Genomic DNA, 14,825 nt, shown 5'->3' with positions numbered 1-14,825 from the left:
AATGGGAGCCATTAAGGCACAAGCATTCCTGTTTCGCTGTCCATCTCAGGGAGTACAATAAGCTCAAATGGAGGGAGACACCCTCCTCTACTTCCCCCACTAGAACTTCAACAAGGCCACCATGCGGGGTGGGGGGGTATACCAGTTGGTGGGCATCTGGTGCACAGAGGGAGATGCCCAGGAAGCCCACCGGTGCTGGTGGTGCCTGGTGTGTACGGTGGCACACAGCCGAAAGGCCAGCACCCCTAAAGGTGGCAGTATTAAGTAGGAGTGGAAGCAGCCAGCAGAACTGGCAGCCGTCCCTTAGTCATCCACGCCAGGCAGAAGGGGCAGTGATGTGTGGCAGATGCCAAGAGGTATCTGACCCGTGGGCTCTGTGCATGAGGCATGTGAGACCCCCTTGGAGACCCAGAGAGATAGATGGGTGAGGCGTTCTGTATTAACTGATGAAAGCCAGATAATTACTAAGCATGTGACACAATTCGCCTCACAGGCTGGTTTAGCTTGTTCTAGGGCACGGAGAATTCTCCTAGCTTATAGGACAGTTGTGAGGACTGAATGAGACCATCCATATGAGACATCTGCTCTGTGTCTGGCATATAGCAGATGCTCAACAATGGCTCATGTCCTCCCCCACCCTTCTTGTATTCTCTTAGGAATATGGACCGCCAGCAACACTGTGTCATTGCAGTATCCCTATCTAAAAGGCACTTCTTAGGAAGAGGGTAGCAATCTGAATATCCCATTGAGAACACTAAAATAGGAGTCCACTTGATATTTTCTGCATTGGGATAATCTAATAATACCAATGCTGAAAGTTTGTACCAGTGACTGTTCTAAGTTCTTCATATGTATACATGTGTTTAATCCTGTTAGGTGTATACTTTTATTATCTCCATTTTATAGATGAGGAACAGAGGTGTCAAGAGGTTAGGTAACTTGCCCAAGGTCACACAATTAGCAACTGGAAGAGTCGGAACTCACATCTGGGTAGTGACAGTGTGCATAACCACTACGTTTACTTCTTCTCTGTACCTAATATGTTCAGGTAATAACGAAAATGTTGACTGAGTGCTTTCTGTAGGCACGGGACTGTGTGGGATGCTACAAGCTGCATCATACAGCCCCCGGGGGGCAACACTCACCATAGTCTAGGTAAATGCAGTGCACAGCCTGGGCAGCTGTACATGGCAGTCCTAGAGTACTCCAAGATGTGTCCTGAAACAAGGCAGTCTGTGAAAGTGCCATTAGAGAGAGCAAAAATGCTATATAAACAGAGAGGAATGAGAGATTAATTCCGAGTCTTTTATCTATTTAAAAAGCATAGAGATATGGGATAAATTTATAGGTAAATAGTTTCAAACTCATAGATTTCCCTGCATGGGGACCAATGGGAGGCATGTGTGGAGTTATTCCTCCTCAAAGAGGCATCAAGCGGGCTCCCGTGTGCAGTCCCTGTTCACCCTACAGAATAACGAAGCACAACAATGGGAGCCCCAGTCAATGTTTGCAGGAAATGATTCCTGCCTATTTCAGAAGGGAGAATATTTTTCTGCTCTTTGCAGGAGAAGTGTTGCCGTTCTTGAGGCTGATTGATTGATTGTGTGATGACAGCCCAGCTGTAAAGACCGTCATTTTGACACATTTAATATTACATTTGGTCTGCTGAGGGCTGGCTTGATTCTGACAAACACTTAGCTGAACGGGAAAGTCTATCTCTTGATAGGGCAGCCGTGGAAGCTTATAGAAACAAGCAGGTGGTCTTGGTGGAGTAAAGATCAAGAGAACGGCGTACAATTCCCGCAGGTCTAGTCTGTTTCCTTTATGTGCCGTGAGGTACCACATTTAACATCTGCAGAGGTGGCACTTGGTGTTTGTTTCCACTGGAGAGGAAAGGAAAGTCAGCAAAAATGTTCTAGGAGATTTCTATCTTGTTTGGTTTTTACAACAACCCTAAAAGATAATCATTTCTAATATATTTAACTGTGATATGGAGATAATAAAGCTTCAGAGAGGTTAAGGTACTCGCCCAACCTCACAGAGCTGGGCTGTAGAAAAGCTGGGATTAGGAATTAGGCAGATCTGACCCCAAACCTGACCCCAAAGCACCAATCAGCTTGCAGTATGGGGCTCGCTCTTCTAATAGCAGGATACGATTGCTAACTGTGATGCCTTAGCTTATTGAAGCCACTAATAATGAGGGAGATCACAGCACCTGCAGGCGGGGGAAGCCCCTCCTCAGTCCTGTCTAGTGGTGCAATTCATGTGCAGGAAGGCAACAAAACTCTTTGAATCCCGAACTGTTTGTCAGCCTCTGAAAGGTCTTTGAGGTGGCTTGTATATTGATTGACTGAAGTTGCATGTGTGGTGTTTTGTGATCAAAGGCAAGGTTCCAACAGACCACAGCTGCCCTTAGAGCTGCCAGAGGACAGCCTATTCAGACAAAGGAAATCATGATCCATTGCTTGTCAGAGGAAACTGCTTTTGCTCTGTGCTGCCCTCTGCTGGTTGGATTAGGAACTATCAATCCAGGAAATAGATCGAAGGTGACTTTTTTCTGTTTGATATTAATAATTCAGTAGTTCAGGGCATTATATGCTTTAAAAATCCAAAGTGTGCAAACAAAAAGTATATAGTTTTACTTTCTAAAGATGTAGCACAGATACTCTGAGAAAACAGAGGGCTTAACTATCATTGACCTTGGCCTCTCAGAATCCTCTGTGGACCCTGTGGAGGAAAAAGAGCCGGCATCATCCATTCCGGATCAGAATTCTCTCTGAGGTCTTAGAGGGCACCTTGATGTTTCGGTGGCCCCGACTCTCCCCATGGGGTGAGAAAAAACCTCTGTATGTCATAGGGACAGGAACTAGATAAACAATACAAGCAGTGTGTTTACAGATATGCAAATAAGCATGCAAATTAGACTCCTGTCGGCATCACTTAGAATGTAATTTGAAATTAATTAAAAATTAAGAGGTAAATTAGAAGCTAACATTCAACACCATATGGGAAAATGTACATATTTATCAGAAGGGCATATATGTATACTGCATGGACGGGAGCTAATTGCGACGTGTGCAAAATTCCTCCATTTTGATATTGATAAAATCAATGTGGGGAAACACAATAGGATGCAAGAATTGTTTTCTAGCCTCTATGAATGAAAATTTACTCCAATTTAAGTTTTAAGTGAATACATTTCAAATGCATCAAATTCTCTGTAAACTTATACTAAAGGACACAGAGTTTTACAACTGGAAAGTGAAATGATAAATCAGCTACAGTTTACCTCCATATGCTATAAAATATCCTTGAAACTCATTTTTCTCAAATGGGGTCATTGAGCACATTCACCCCGGCAGGCCTTTTGCATATTGTTAATATGCGATCTATACTTGGAAAGTAATGATTTCCCTCTCCCAGCCACTCAGGAGTGCTGGGTGATTAATGCGTTAATGGCTACATCCACACGAGGCCAGAACAACTCACTGAGAAGTGAAAAATTCAATCACTCCACTGACTGTTTTGTCTACAAAACCGCCAAACAACCTCTGTGATTGATTTTCTTTTCACAGAATTGATTGCTATTTTTTGGCAAATTCACTGAATTAACCAATTGTTTGATACAACCAGAGTGTGAACCAACTCTTTATGTGAATGTTGTAAAAGATTTCTATACCAACCTTTCTATCACCCCTAAAAATACATAGAAGCAAAGATTCAACTTACAGTATCTGTGTGAGAAAATTAGAATTGCTCCACACTATGGCTATAGTAGACAAACTATTTAATTAGATTGAAGTGTAAGTAGTTCTTTTAAGATAATGACAAGTAATGCAAAGGGCCTCTTCTTGTTTTTTGAAAAGTTTACAGAGACAAAGGGATCTGAAATCAACCAGAATAAAATGACCACGGAGTAGACGGGTTACAAAGAAAAAGAGAGGAAAATCGGCAACAATAGTGACAACAAGAACAAAATAACAAGAAAACTCCCACAAAGACAGAAGGAAGACAATGCAGCTAGTGAGCAAATTAGGAATTCGAAAGCATCTTCTGAGAGCTTGAATGGTCAGTGTTGAATTTGGGAAATAAGTGTATAAAAAAAGGAGATTGAAGAAAAAAAAGTGTGCTCTTGGCTGATGGACAGATGCACACACTGTCCTAATATAATTGAATGCTCTAGGTAAAAATAGTTTCTTGTATTCATTTATCTCTGTTAACTTTGATTGCTCTATTTTTAATAATGCTGGGAGGCTCTGGCTAATGTGATGAAAAATATTCTTTAAAATGTTGGAGTGGAGAGCAGGTTAAAACACACCTGTTCAAGAGCCAGTGAACATTCGGAAAGGAAAGAAAGAAAGTTATATTGTAGGAAGCTTTGCTGTTTTATTTGTCTTAATTTGAAGGTGCAGCAGGTGTACAAAGAGGAAAGGAAAGTTCTCATTGTTATTTGCCTCAATTGAATGCAAAGAATCATGTTTAAAAAAGATAGAAATTTATTGACACTAATGTCACCACAGAGTAGAAATGTGCCTTGGGAATCACTTACTCCAACGATTCTTAATCTACAGATGAATGTACTGAGGTTCCTAAGGGTGAGAAGACCCATCCAGCATCACAAGACCCATTCAAGGTGATGTGGCTAGTTTGTGCTGAAGGCAGAAGTTTCCAGAATTCCTGACCCTCACGCTATGGAACAGTCCTTGTGAGCATATCAGAGATGAATGAACAAGGTAGAAATTTTAAAAATTGGAAGATGAGATATGAATTCCTTTCAAGAACTGGATTTGAATAGAGATTACAGTAGAAGGAAGGCTCATACTGAGACCTGAGAAAGTTGAGGCCAGATCAGGGTCCCCTTTCTGGGTTGCAAGAGTTAATATCGTAAGCAAATGCAAAGCACTGTCAAAGTGGGCCTTCCAGATTCTAGGAGAGCAGGTGGTCCTGGAGGAGGTCTTCAGGGCTGATTTGAGAAGAGACTCAGAGGAATAGACAGGGGAAGGATGAGATGAACTCCTGAGTTTGGAATTTGAGTTGATGTTGGGGCCAGTCTCAAACTGGCATTAGAGAATTGTCATTTTTGGAGCAAAAAGAATTGTAAGGGAGGACTTTTTAGAAGCTAGTGCTCTAAGTGCTACAGAACTGAGAGTAAAGGTGAAGGCCAAGAAGGATCCTGCTCAGATGAAGCCAGGCGGCCGCGCCTGCCTGGCGGTGAAAGCCCAGCCAGGGAAGAGGTCTTGTGGAACTTGTGATAGACAGGAGAGGAAAGGTCAGGTGTGCATTTGACTCAAATGCATTTTAACAAAGTGTCCATATAACTCTGATGCTCCTCTGAGGAAAACTGACAGCTTGTCACTAGACATTGCAATTCTGTTGTGGCACGATTCATTCATATTCAGTAGGCATGGCTGAAATGTTTACCCACCATCAGCCTGAACCAACGGCAAACTAAGACAAGGCTGGCTTGATTTTTCCAAGGAAGAGCTACTTCTAATCAGAGATCTGAATTGTGGGCCATAGGCTTCCAGGGGCCACAAAGTCCCAAATTTTCACAGGATCACAAATGGCTTGTATGCTGATGGAATGAAGAATCAAAGTTCATAAAGGCATTTGGCTGGGGCGGGAGTTAAAGCCTGGGGCTGGTTTAGCCGTTCACTTAGGCTTTCCGTTGCAAGAAAGAATGGGAAGGGAGAGGAGAGAAGAGAGAGAGACGTGAGGTGGTCAGTCGTATATTTCCTCTTTGGTTTTTCGCTTGGGAATAGGAAGACATACAAGACACCCAGTAAGGATAATGGGTTTTTGTTTGGAGACTCTGGGAGGGGCTGACGTGGGATAGCTACGCTAAGAGGGGAGAGGATCTAGTTGGCACTCCTGAGGGTCTCCTATTTCCTGTTAATGACGATGCTGAGCTGATAGTCAATAGGCCTGATGTGGCAGCTGCAGGACTCCCTCCTTCCCCCCTCCCCCCCAAACTATAAGGAGAGAAGCAGCAGGAGAGGAAGGCTGTTTGAAAGACGGAGCAATTTTATTCAGGAGAGACTGAGGATTCCCTAAAGCGGGATTCCCTAAAGCGGCTGTTTAAGTGATTGGATCAAACTAAATTGAAACCAGGTTAGACATTTAGTTAATTTATTTTTCTCTAACCAGCAGGTGGAAGTTCGGAGGAAGACACGATTATAGACAAAATGAAGGCACTACATTTTCTCTGATAAAAAAGTCTCTCAACATTTTTATATCCTGTTGGTTTTCTAGGAAATGTAGACATGCTCTGTAGGAAATAATCTCAAAATGGACGTGATGGATTAAAGATGGGGAAACATGCCCTGGAATGCCTAATGGCAACATTAGTCTACGTCTACAGATTAATGTGGCTGCTGAATATAGTTTTTTTTTTTTTAAAAAGCACTTGGATTCAGCAAGGCAATTATTTTATTGCTCAATAAAACAATATTTGGATTGAGTGAATTTCTTTTGCCCTTTAGTTTGGGGGTCTCTGTTTATAGTCTTACTATGACAGTGAAAATTTTCTCATAGAAACTTTCCATAGTCTTGTAATGAGCCAGATTTAAGCCGTTATTTTATCTGGAAATACTCAAGGGATTGCTTATGCAAGGGATGCTGTGCAATAGGGGTAAGTCCAGTCCAATTCAACAAAGGTTGACACTGTGCCCTTGTTCTGTGGAGGACACTGGATGGGCATTGAGGGTGAGAAGGGGCATCGGGGGAGCAGCACTGCCACGAGGAAACAGAAGACAGAGAGTAATTTTGAGTGGGGGAGTTAGGAGGACTTCATGGAAGAGGTGGCCTTTGTGCTGGGCCTTGAAGAAAGACTATGATTTCCACAGGTGGAGATTTCATGAGAATGGCATTTGAACTGAAGAAATGTGGATCAAGGAGCAAAAATGAGGAAATACCCAGTGGGTTTATGGCCAGCCCCGTAGTCTGATGTGCCTAGTGTGTCGGATGGACTTGGGTGGTGAAGGGTGAGATGGGATGGGGGGGTGGTGGTCAGGAGATAATGTTAGAAAGGAAATGGAGGGACTCAAGGCCTTATGATTGCAAAGTATGTTTGTCCTGGGAGATTTAAAATCAAGGCCAGCATAGCCCACCCCCTCTGACACTGTCTAGATTGGGAGATGTGGTATCCGTGACTGGGGCAGCATTAAAAGGTTCAGAACTTGTGATTCTCTGGGACCTGCCTTGCAAAACTGAGATCTTCAGGTCTGTGCTGCTCAAGTGACTGTTTTGATGGGCTTCATTAGATTAGACTGACTGGATCTCTTGGATGTTGTCAATTCGGCTGAGGAGATGCATGAGTCACCACTCAGGGCCCATGGGCAGCAGCGGTTGGCCGGATGATCAAAAGTAACACAGGAAGACTCAGTAAAATGGAAATGCTGCTGACAAGAGCTCCAATTCCCACATCCAATAATGAACAGAGGGGGCAAAATCTCAGAATAACCTCAAACCCTACGTTATCTATGAAGTTCAAGCAAAGCAGCGCACTCTTGCGGCATATTGTAAGCTTGCTCTTTGTATACTGGTGTTTTTAATTTGTTCTTTGAGTGTAACACCTGTGTTGGTTCATTCTTACACAGATTCCTGAGGTAATTAGTTTCGTAGAATATTGCTAGGTTGGCATATTGTCCTTGCTCCCATCACTCCTGGGAGTATCGAAACTTTGAAGACAGCTACTCTTATCACAGAGTTATATTAATAAATTTCACTAACATAAAATAACATTAATCCAATGACTGGCACGTGAGGCTGGAGAGCTTTCCCTTCTCTTATACTAACAAACTGCCAATCTTAGGAGTACCTGCCAGCTAGCATTTTTTTTAACGTTAGGTTTGTGGAGGTATAATTTACAGATAATAAAATCTCCCCTTTTTAGGAGTACAGTTCTACAAGCTTTGACAAATGTATACAGTCGTGTAATTACCACACTCCAGATGAAGAGTATTTCCATTACCCCAAAGTCTCCTGGTGTCCCTTTACAGTCAATCCCCTCCCTTCACTCCAGCCCCCGGTGACCGCTGATTCCTGTTATCATACTTTGCCTTTTCATAGTTTTGCCTCACCACGGTTTTGCCCTTTCCTTAATGCCTTTTGAGTGAGACTTCTTCCACTGAGCAAAATCAACTTTCCAGATTCATCCACATTATTAAATGTATCCTTTTGTTCCTTTTTATTGCTGAGTAGTTTTCCATTGTATGGATGTGATTGAATTTGTTTATCCTTTTACCATTTAATGAACATTTGGGTTGTTTCCAGTATCTGGTGGTTATAATGAAAGTTGTTCTAAAAATTCACCTACAGATTTTTGTCCGGACACCTGCGTCCATTTCTTTTGAGGACCTAGATGTGGGATTGCTGGGTCATATGAGTAAGTGTGTGTTTAACAGTATGGGAAACTTCCAAACTCTTCGAAGGTGGCAGCACTGTTTTGCATTCCCACCAGCAATGTATGAGAGTCCGGTTATTCCACGTTCTCACCAGCCCTTTACATTTTCAGTGTTTTTTACTTTAGTCATTTCTAATATGTGTGTAGTGGTATTACATTGTAGATTTGACTTGTGTTTCCCTAATGAGTAATGACGTTGAGCACATTTTCATGTGCTTATTTTCCATCTATACTTTGGAGAAGTGACTCTGGCATTGGTGAAAGAATAGGCATGTAGATCGATAGAACACAAGAGAGAGTCCAGAAATAGCCCACATTTATATGGTCAATTGATCTTCTACAAAGGTGCCAAGGTAATTCAATGGAGAAATGATAGTTTTTTCAACAAGTAGTACTGAGACAATTGGAAATTGATATACAAAAAAATGAACTTAAACCCATACCTAATAGGACATACAAAAATTAGTTCAAGGATCTAAATGTAAAACCCCAAACTATGCAAATGCAGGTAGAAAATACAGGAGAACATCTTTGTGATGGTGGGTTAAACAGAGTATTCTGACACAGGACACAAAAAGCATGGACCATAAAAGAAAAAAATTACTAAATTGGACTCCACAGACAAAAACTTCTGCTCTTCAAAAGACACTATTAAGAAAATGAAAAGACAAACCACAGGCTGGAAAAAAAAATGTAAGTAAAAGTATGTTTGCATAGTATAAGATCTATAATAGACTCCTATCTACGATATATAAAGAACTCTTGCAACTCAGTAAGAAAAGAAACAACTCAATGAAAAATGGGCAAAAGATCTGAACAGCGCCTCACCAGCTCGCTTTTGAAAGTTGACTATATGGCGCGTTCAGGCTTCCTCAGTGTTGCTGTTGCTGATCTTGAGCCCGATGCATCCACTCGGGCCTTCTCTCTGCTTCTCTGGGATCTGAAAGGCGCAGGTGTTTTCTCCGCCCACCTCTGCTGTGCGCTGGCCTGCCCTCGGTCTACCACGCACCGCCTCCACGCCTTCACGCGGGAGCTTTCGTGGACTGCGGAACTCAGCGCCTTTTCCTTACACTCACCAGCCCTCTCTCTCCCTCTTTCTCCTCCTCTCTCCTTCTCTCTCGTACTCCTTCTATTTTACCTTTTTTTTTTTTTTTCTGACAGAAAGGGCATCGTTTTTGGATCTAATAGCTTTCTGTCATACCACATAAGGAACTTTTTCTTATATTGTGAAATTTTTAGTGCAACCAGAGAGATTTGAGGTTGAGCTTCGGTTTTTGGGGCTGAGCGTAACGTGCCCTGTGAGAAGGTACGACTCTCCCGGCGCATCCTGGTTATTTGATTAGATCCAGAACTGATGTGGCTGGAACAGGGGCCTCCAACACCCAATGTTTCAGATTTGTATACTTTCAGGCTTTATTTTCTCTCGCTGAAAACCTCTCTTCCTGTCTCCGCAGGAGGGGTAAAGGGAAGAATTGGCAATGACGTCTGACCAAAGGCTGTTGGGGGCTTCAAGCTGCAGGTCTGAGAGGCGCAGCTTCCAGGCGTGCCACCCACAGCCCGTGCTTGGTGACTGTGCCTCCCAGAGCTGGAGCTGTGCTGGCCCGCGCCGCCTGTCTTCCTGCGGCAGGGGTGGGCAGGAAGCAAGGGGAGCCTGAAGCAGAGCTGGGCCCCCGGAGCACGCTGCTCAGCGAACCTTCCTGCGTGGTGGTTTTACACCCTGGCAGGACACACTTCTCAGATTCATTTTCCCCTGTGTTTTAGTTGCCCAGAATGAGGGCTGCTGCCCCAACCTTTTCTCAAAGCAAGAACTAGCCTGGAGCAGTGATTCTTGTCCCCAACCTCTCTCAGGGCAAAAACCAAGAAAAGAAGTTGCCTGAACCGTATTACGGGCTGATTAAAGGAAGAGAACTTTGCCTTTTTTAAAAAAGTGTATACTTCACATATATTAGAGGAGTGTGTGAGGGAGGAAGGGCATTGTGTGGTGTTCAGGCAAGGAAATAGACTCCACAATGACACCTTCTGACTCACACTTCAGTATCTCAGGAGGTTATCCACTGAGAGTGGCTTATTGTGGTTATGGATTTTCCTCCTCAGCAATTACAAATGTCCCAGAGATTCAGCTGGCTTGTCACTGCAGCCCATTGTACAGGTTCTTTGCTCTGCATTTAATTGCTGGTTGCTTTTTGTGCTGAATTTCAGATAAAGGTGGGGTGTGTGTGTGTGTATGTATGTGAAATGCTTTCATTTCAGACCTTTATTGGTAGAGAATTTTGGGATTAATCCTTGAACTATAGAACAGAGATTTCAAATTCTTTTAGTTGAGGATTTCTTTTTAAATCAAAACTTCAGTCTTTGCCTGCTAACCATCACATTTTTAGTATCCGTTAAGAAAATACAAAATGGTACCATGACTTCAGTGTGTTGGAAAATGATTAAAAAAATAATACCAGCAATTAAAAACAGTGGTGCAGAGATGCAGATGTGTGAGGTAGGACTGCAGACTCTTTTGCCCTAGCTCCGAGGACCCTCAGGTTGTGGGAGCCTATGGGCTGTAGTAAACGGATGGGCTGGCATGACATTCTTATTATTTTTTATTTTTTCCTTTGCTCCATTTATTTCTTTTGGAGCACTTACACTGCTGGCTGAGAGTACAGAATAAAGGTCATGGATCATAACACGTCTCAGCTGGAAGGAATCTCAGGCATCCTTTAGCCAGGTACTTCATTTTATGCATGAAGAAACTGAGTCCAAGAGTGGGTAAGTGCCCTGCCCAATTTCAGGCAGCTGATCTTGTGATGGAGCCAGGAGTGTCCTCATGCCTCTTGACTATCTGTTTCGTATTTTTCTTCTGTGGCAGTATGAAGAACAGCTGTTTGTCTCTCTAGTCCTATAATGCATTGGAAGCAGCCACACTTCGTGTTATCAGTCTAATGCATCTATTTTAAAATTCTTTTAGCGTTAAAAGCCTGATTACCTGAGAAGGCAGCTGAGTTGACCAGCGGAAACAAGGATGTTCTCTCCTGGTTGGTTGCTCCCTTCCTAGCGTGCTGGTGCCTGGGAGAATGTTGGTCAAGGACAAGCTCTCATGTGGCCTTTACCTGAAAGCTAATGTGACTTTCCGACTCTGATCCTTCATCAACCTGTGTGCCTTGCCGCCTTCAGAAGCACCAGTTGTCATGCCCAGAGTGCCCTGCAGAGGGCAGCCTTTACTTTCCCGTGTTTTGCTGTTGCTGGAAAAAGCCCTGGCCTTTATCTGGAATGGAATGGGCTTGTTTGTCACCTAAGTGCAAATGTCATTTTAGCACTTTGCTGGCCACAACACCCTTTCTGGCCTTTATAGGAAATGACATATTCCTGTGTTCCTTGTCTCCAACACATGCTGCAGGAAGGCATGGGCAGTTATTACGCTTTAAAAGGTTGGAGAGAAAGTGGTGAGGCTGTAGGCTAAATACCAGGGAGCACAGAGAACACAAATCAGGTTTTGGTGTCACCTGGGTCATGTGGAAAGCAGAGAAAAGAAAGCATTGGCTTTGTGTCCTGTTGCTATTAACAAGCTTCCCGCTGTCATATCTCTTCCCTGGGTCAGAGGGACATTAAAACAAGATCAGCAGTCCCCCGGCCAGATTGGCTTTCCTTTCTTCCATCTCGCTCAGCTTTGCCCCCAGCCCACCACTTCCCTGGTTGTGTGCCCCTGGCTGGCACTTGGGGCTCTTCATCAGTCCCGTGAGCTGTTCTTGGCACTGATGCAGCAGCCTTGAGGTGCTGCTGAAAGCTCTCCCAAATGACCGGCACTGGCAGGTGCCAGGGAGGCATCGATCCGGCGGCACGTGACAGCTTAGGGAAGGAAGGTTCTGTTACAGCACTGCTTTCTCTCAAGGCGCAGGCTGACAAGCGGCTCCATTCTACCTGGGTCTCTGAGACACTGAAACTTGCTTTTAATTACAGTCGTTGCCGCTCCTGGCCAGGCCTTGTCCACAATGGTCAGAGACGGGGGGCACATTCATCAGTGGGAGTGGTATTCACAGCTGGTTTTTCTTCCCATCCAACATCACATCGGGATAATACTGTTACCAAACCTCACCTCACACGTCGCCTGTGCCAAGCACGCTCTACGTGCTATACGTGTATTGCCTCACTTACTCCTCACCTCCCAACGCTCCTTTGAGGGAGGTCCTATTACAATCCTTGGTTTTCAGATCAGGAAATGGAGACACAGAGAGGTTAAATACCTCGCTCAAGGTCATATACCTAGTGATTGGCAGAGCCAAGCAGAGCTTTGAATGCAGGTGGTCTGGCTCTCCTCCCTGCCTCTCGGCACGTGCTCTGTTCTTTCCAGAGGCAGTAGTGAGCTCACTTTCTCTGAACAGGGAAGAAAGTTTACCTTTAAGAAAGTGTGAGATGTATAAAGTAGAGGAAGACGGGCATGGATGTTAGCTCAGGGCCAGTCTTCCTCAGCAAAAAGAGGTGGATTGGCAGTAGTTAGCTCAGGGCTAATCTTCCTCAAAAAAAAAAAAAAAAGAAAGTGTGAGAATGCTTTGCTGCCTTAGTTTCTCCAAGACAGTGTGTCTTGGGAGGCAAAATGGGTTGACTGCTACAGATGACAGTAAAGACCAGCATTATCAGCTGCCTCTTCCAGTAGGACCATCCTGACTTGCCAGGACTGTCTCAGCTGTTGACAATGCACATTGTGTCATTGGTTCATCATTGGAGACAAAAATGTCCATCCTCAACAGTCCCAGGGGGCTGCTGAAGTGCTTCAAAGAGCAAAGTCCTTCCCTCTAAGTTAAGTAAACAAAGACTGATTGTGTGTCTGTGACATGCCAGCGCTAAGCTCAGTTCTGGGATGTGAAAATTCATAAGACACAGTTTTGCCATCTAGGACCTCGTGGTCTAGATGGGGGACAGATAGGTCAGCTGAACCAGAAAGCCTGTCTCTGGACCCCAGGGCCACATTCAACGAGATGGACATAACGCTCCTCTGTACGGTTCTCATAAATGGGGTGTGCCCCCGAATCTTAGTACACTGGATGGTAAGTCCTGGACTAAAGGAATTGCCATCTCTGTAAGGAAGCTGTCCTGGCACATAGCAAACTGCACTTCCCCGTAAACTCCTAACAGAGCAAGGAGAGTGACTCATGACCATGTATGGACTGGATTGGGGAAGCTTTAGTTTAAAAAGCATTATACGCTGCTCATTTATCAACACCACCTGCAAAGAATCTCTGTGGAACATTTCTGCTGCAACCAAGTTTCGCTAGGTCAGTCTTGCAAGTAGAAGTCTGTTCCCAGGTTTGGAATCTTGACATTTTGAGGAATGTGCACCTCATCGTCCTGTCATAGCTCACACATGCTACCAAGAGGAAGAGAAGAAAGAAAAGACGATACTGCTGGATTCGAACATGGAGGTGGAAGGGAGGGAGAGAGAAGAGAAGGAATTCATGAAGGAAAAAAAGCCAGAAGGAAGAGAGGCAGAGCCAGCTGGAACTGTGATTAAAGCACTCAGGTGGTGCTGACTCCGGCCCTGATGCTGCTCTGACAGGTGCGGCCATTCACAGCAAGCCTGCAGGGGAGGTTCTGTTATTCTCCCCCTTCATGGATGAGCGAACCAAGGTACACAGTGGCTAGGTAATCTTTCCAGGGGCACATAATAAGCAAGTGGCAGATCTAGGATTTGAACCCAGCAGCCTGGCTGCAGAGTCTGGTCTCCTAAACAGATACCACACTGCCTCTGGAAATTTTGTTCAGTTGCATGAAATGTTCTGCTCAGTAGGGCTCTTTTTTTTCCTTTTTATGTGTAGGCAGTGGATAATGATGTACTGGTCTACTATTTCAACGTTCAGCTTCAAATTTGACCGAGTGCCTTGGGTGGCCCACTGTTTGGGAAGCAAGCAGGTATTCTTGGATCCCAGGTGAGTGGGGCCTCAGCTGTAACCAGGTCTACTGGCATCAAGCACATCAGTCAGGGACAACTCCTTAGTTTCAGGTCAGAGGAGTCCGTGATAGAAAGGGCTCGTGCACAGATTCTGCCAGGGGTCTCTGTCCAGGCAAGAAATGGGATTTGGAAAAGGAGAGCTCACAGCTCCTAGAGTCACACTGTGCTGGACCCAAGACCCAGGCTCTGAGGAAACCACAGTCTGATCAGCACAGATGAGGGGGGAGACTTTTTCTCCCAACGATCCAGGGAAGTTCATCCTGACTTTACAGTACCCCTCACTTCCCCAAGTGAGTATCTGCCCTCTGTGGTACAATAAGGCACTCTAGTTAATTGTTTAGGACTCTGCCTCCTCAGCTAGCCTGTGAATTTGGAAGCAGGTGACTATGTTTTATTCACCTTGACATTTCCAGAGCCTGGGATGGTGTTTGTCTAGTATTAGGGACTTCAAAATGTTTATTATGTGAATGGACAATGAAGGAATAGGTT

The sequence above is a fragment of the Equus asinus genome, chromosome 3 (assembly GCF_041296235.1).
Source record: "Equus asinus isolate D_3611 breed Donkey chromosome 3, EquAss-T2T_v2, whole genome shotgun sequence".
NCBI classification, from domain to species: Eukaryota; Metazoa; Chordata; class Mammalia; order Perissodactyla; family Equidae; genus Equus; species Equus asinus.
This window is presented reverse-complemented; position numbering follows the sequence as displayed.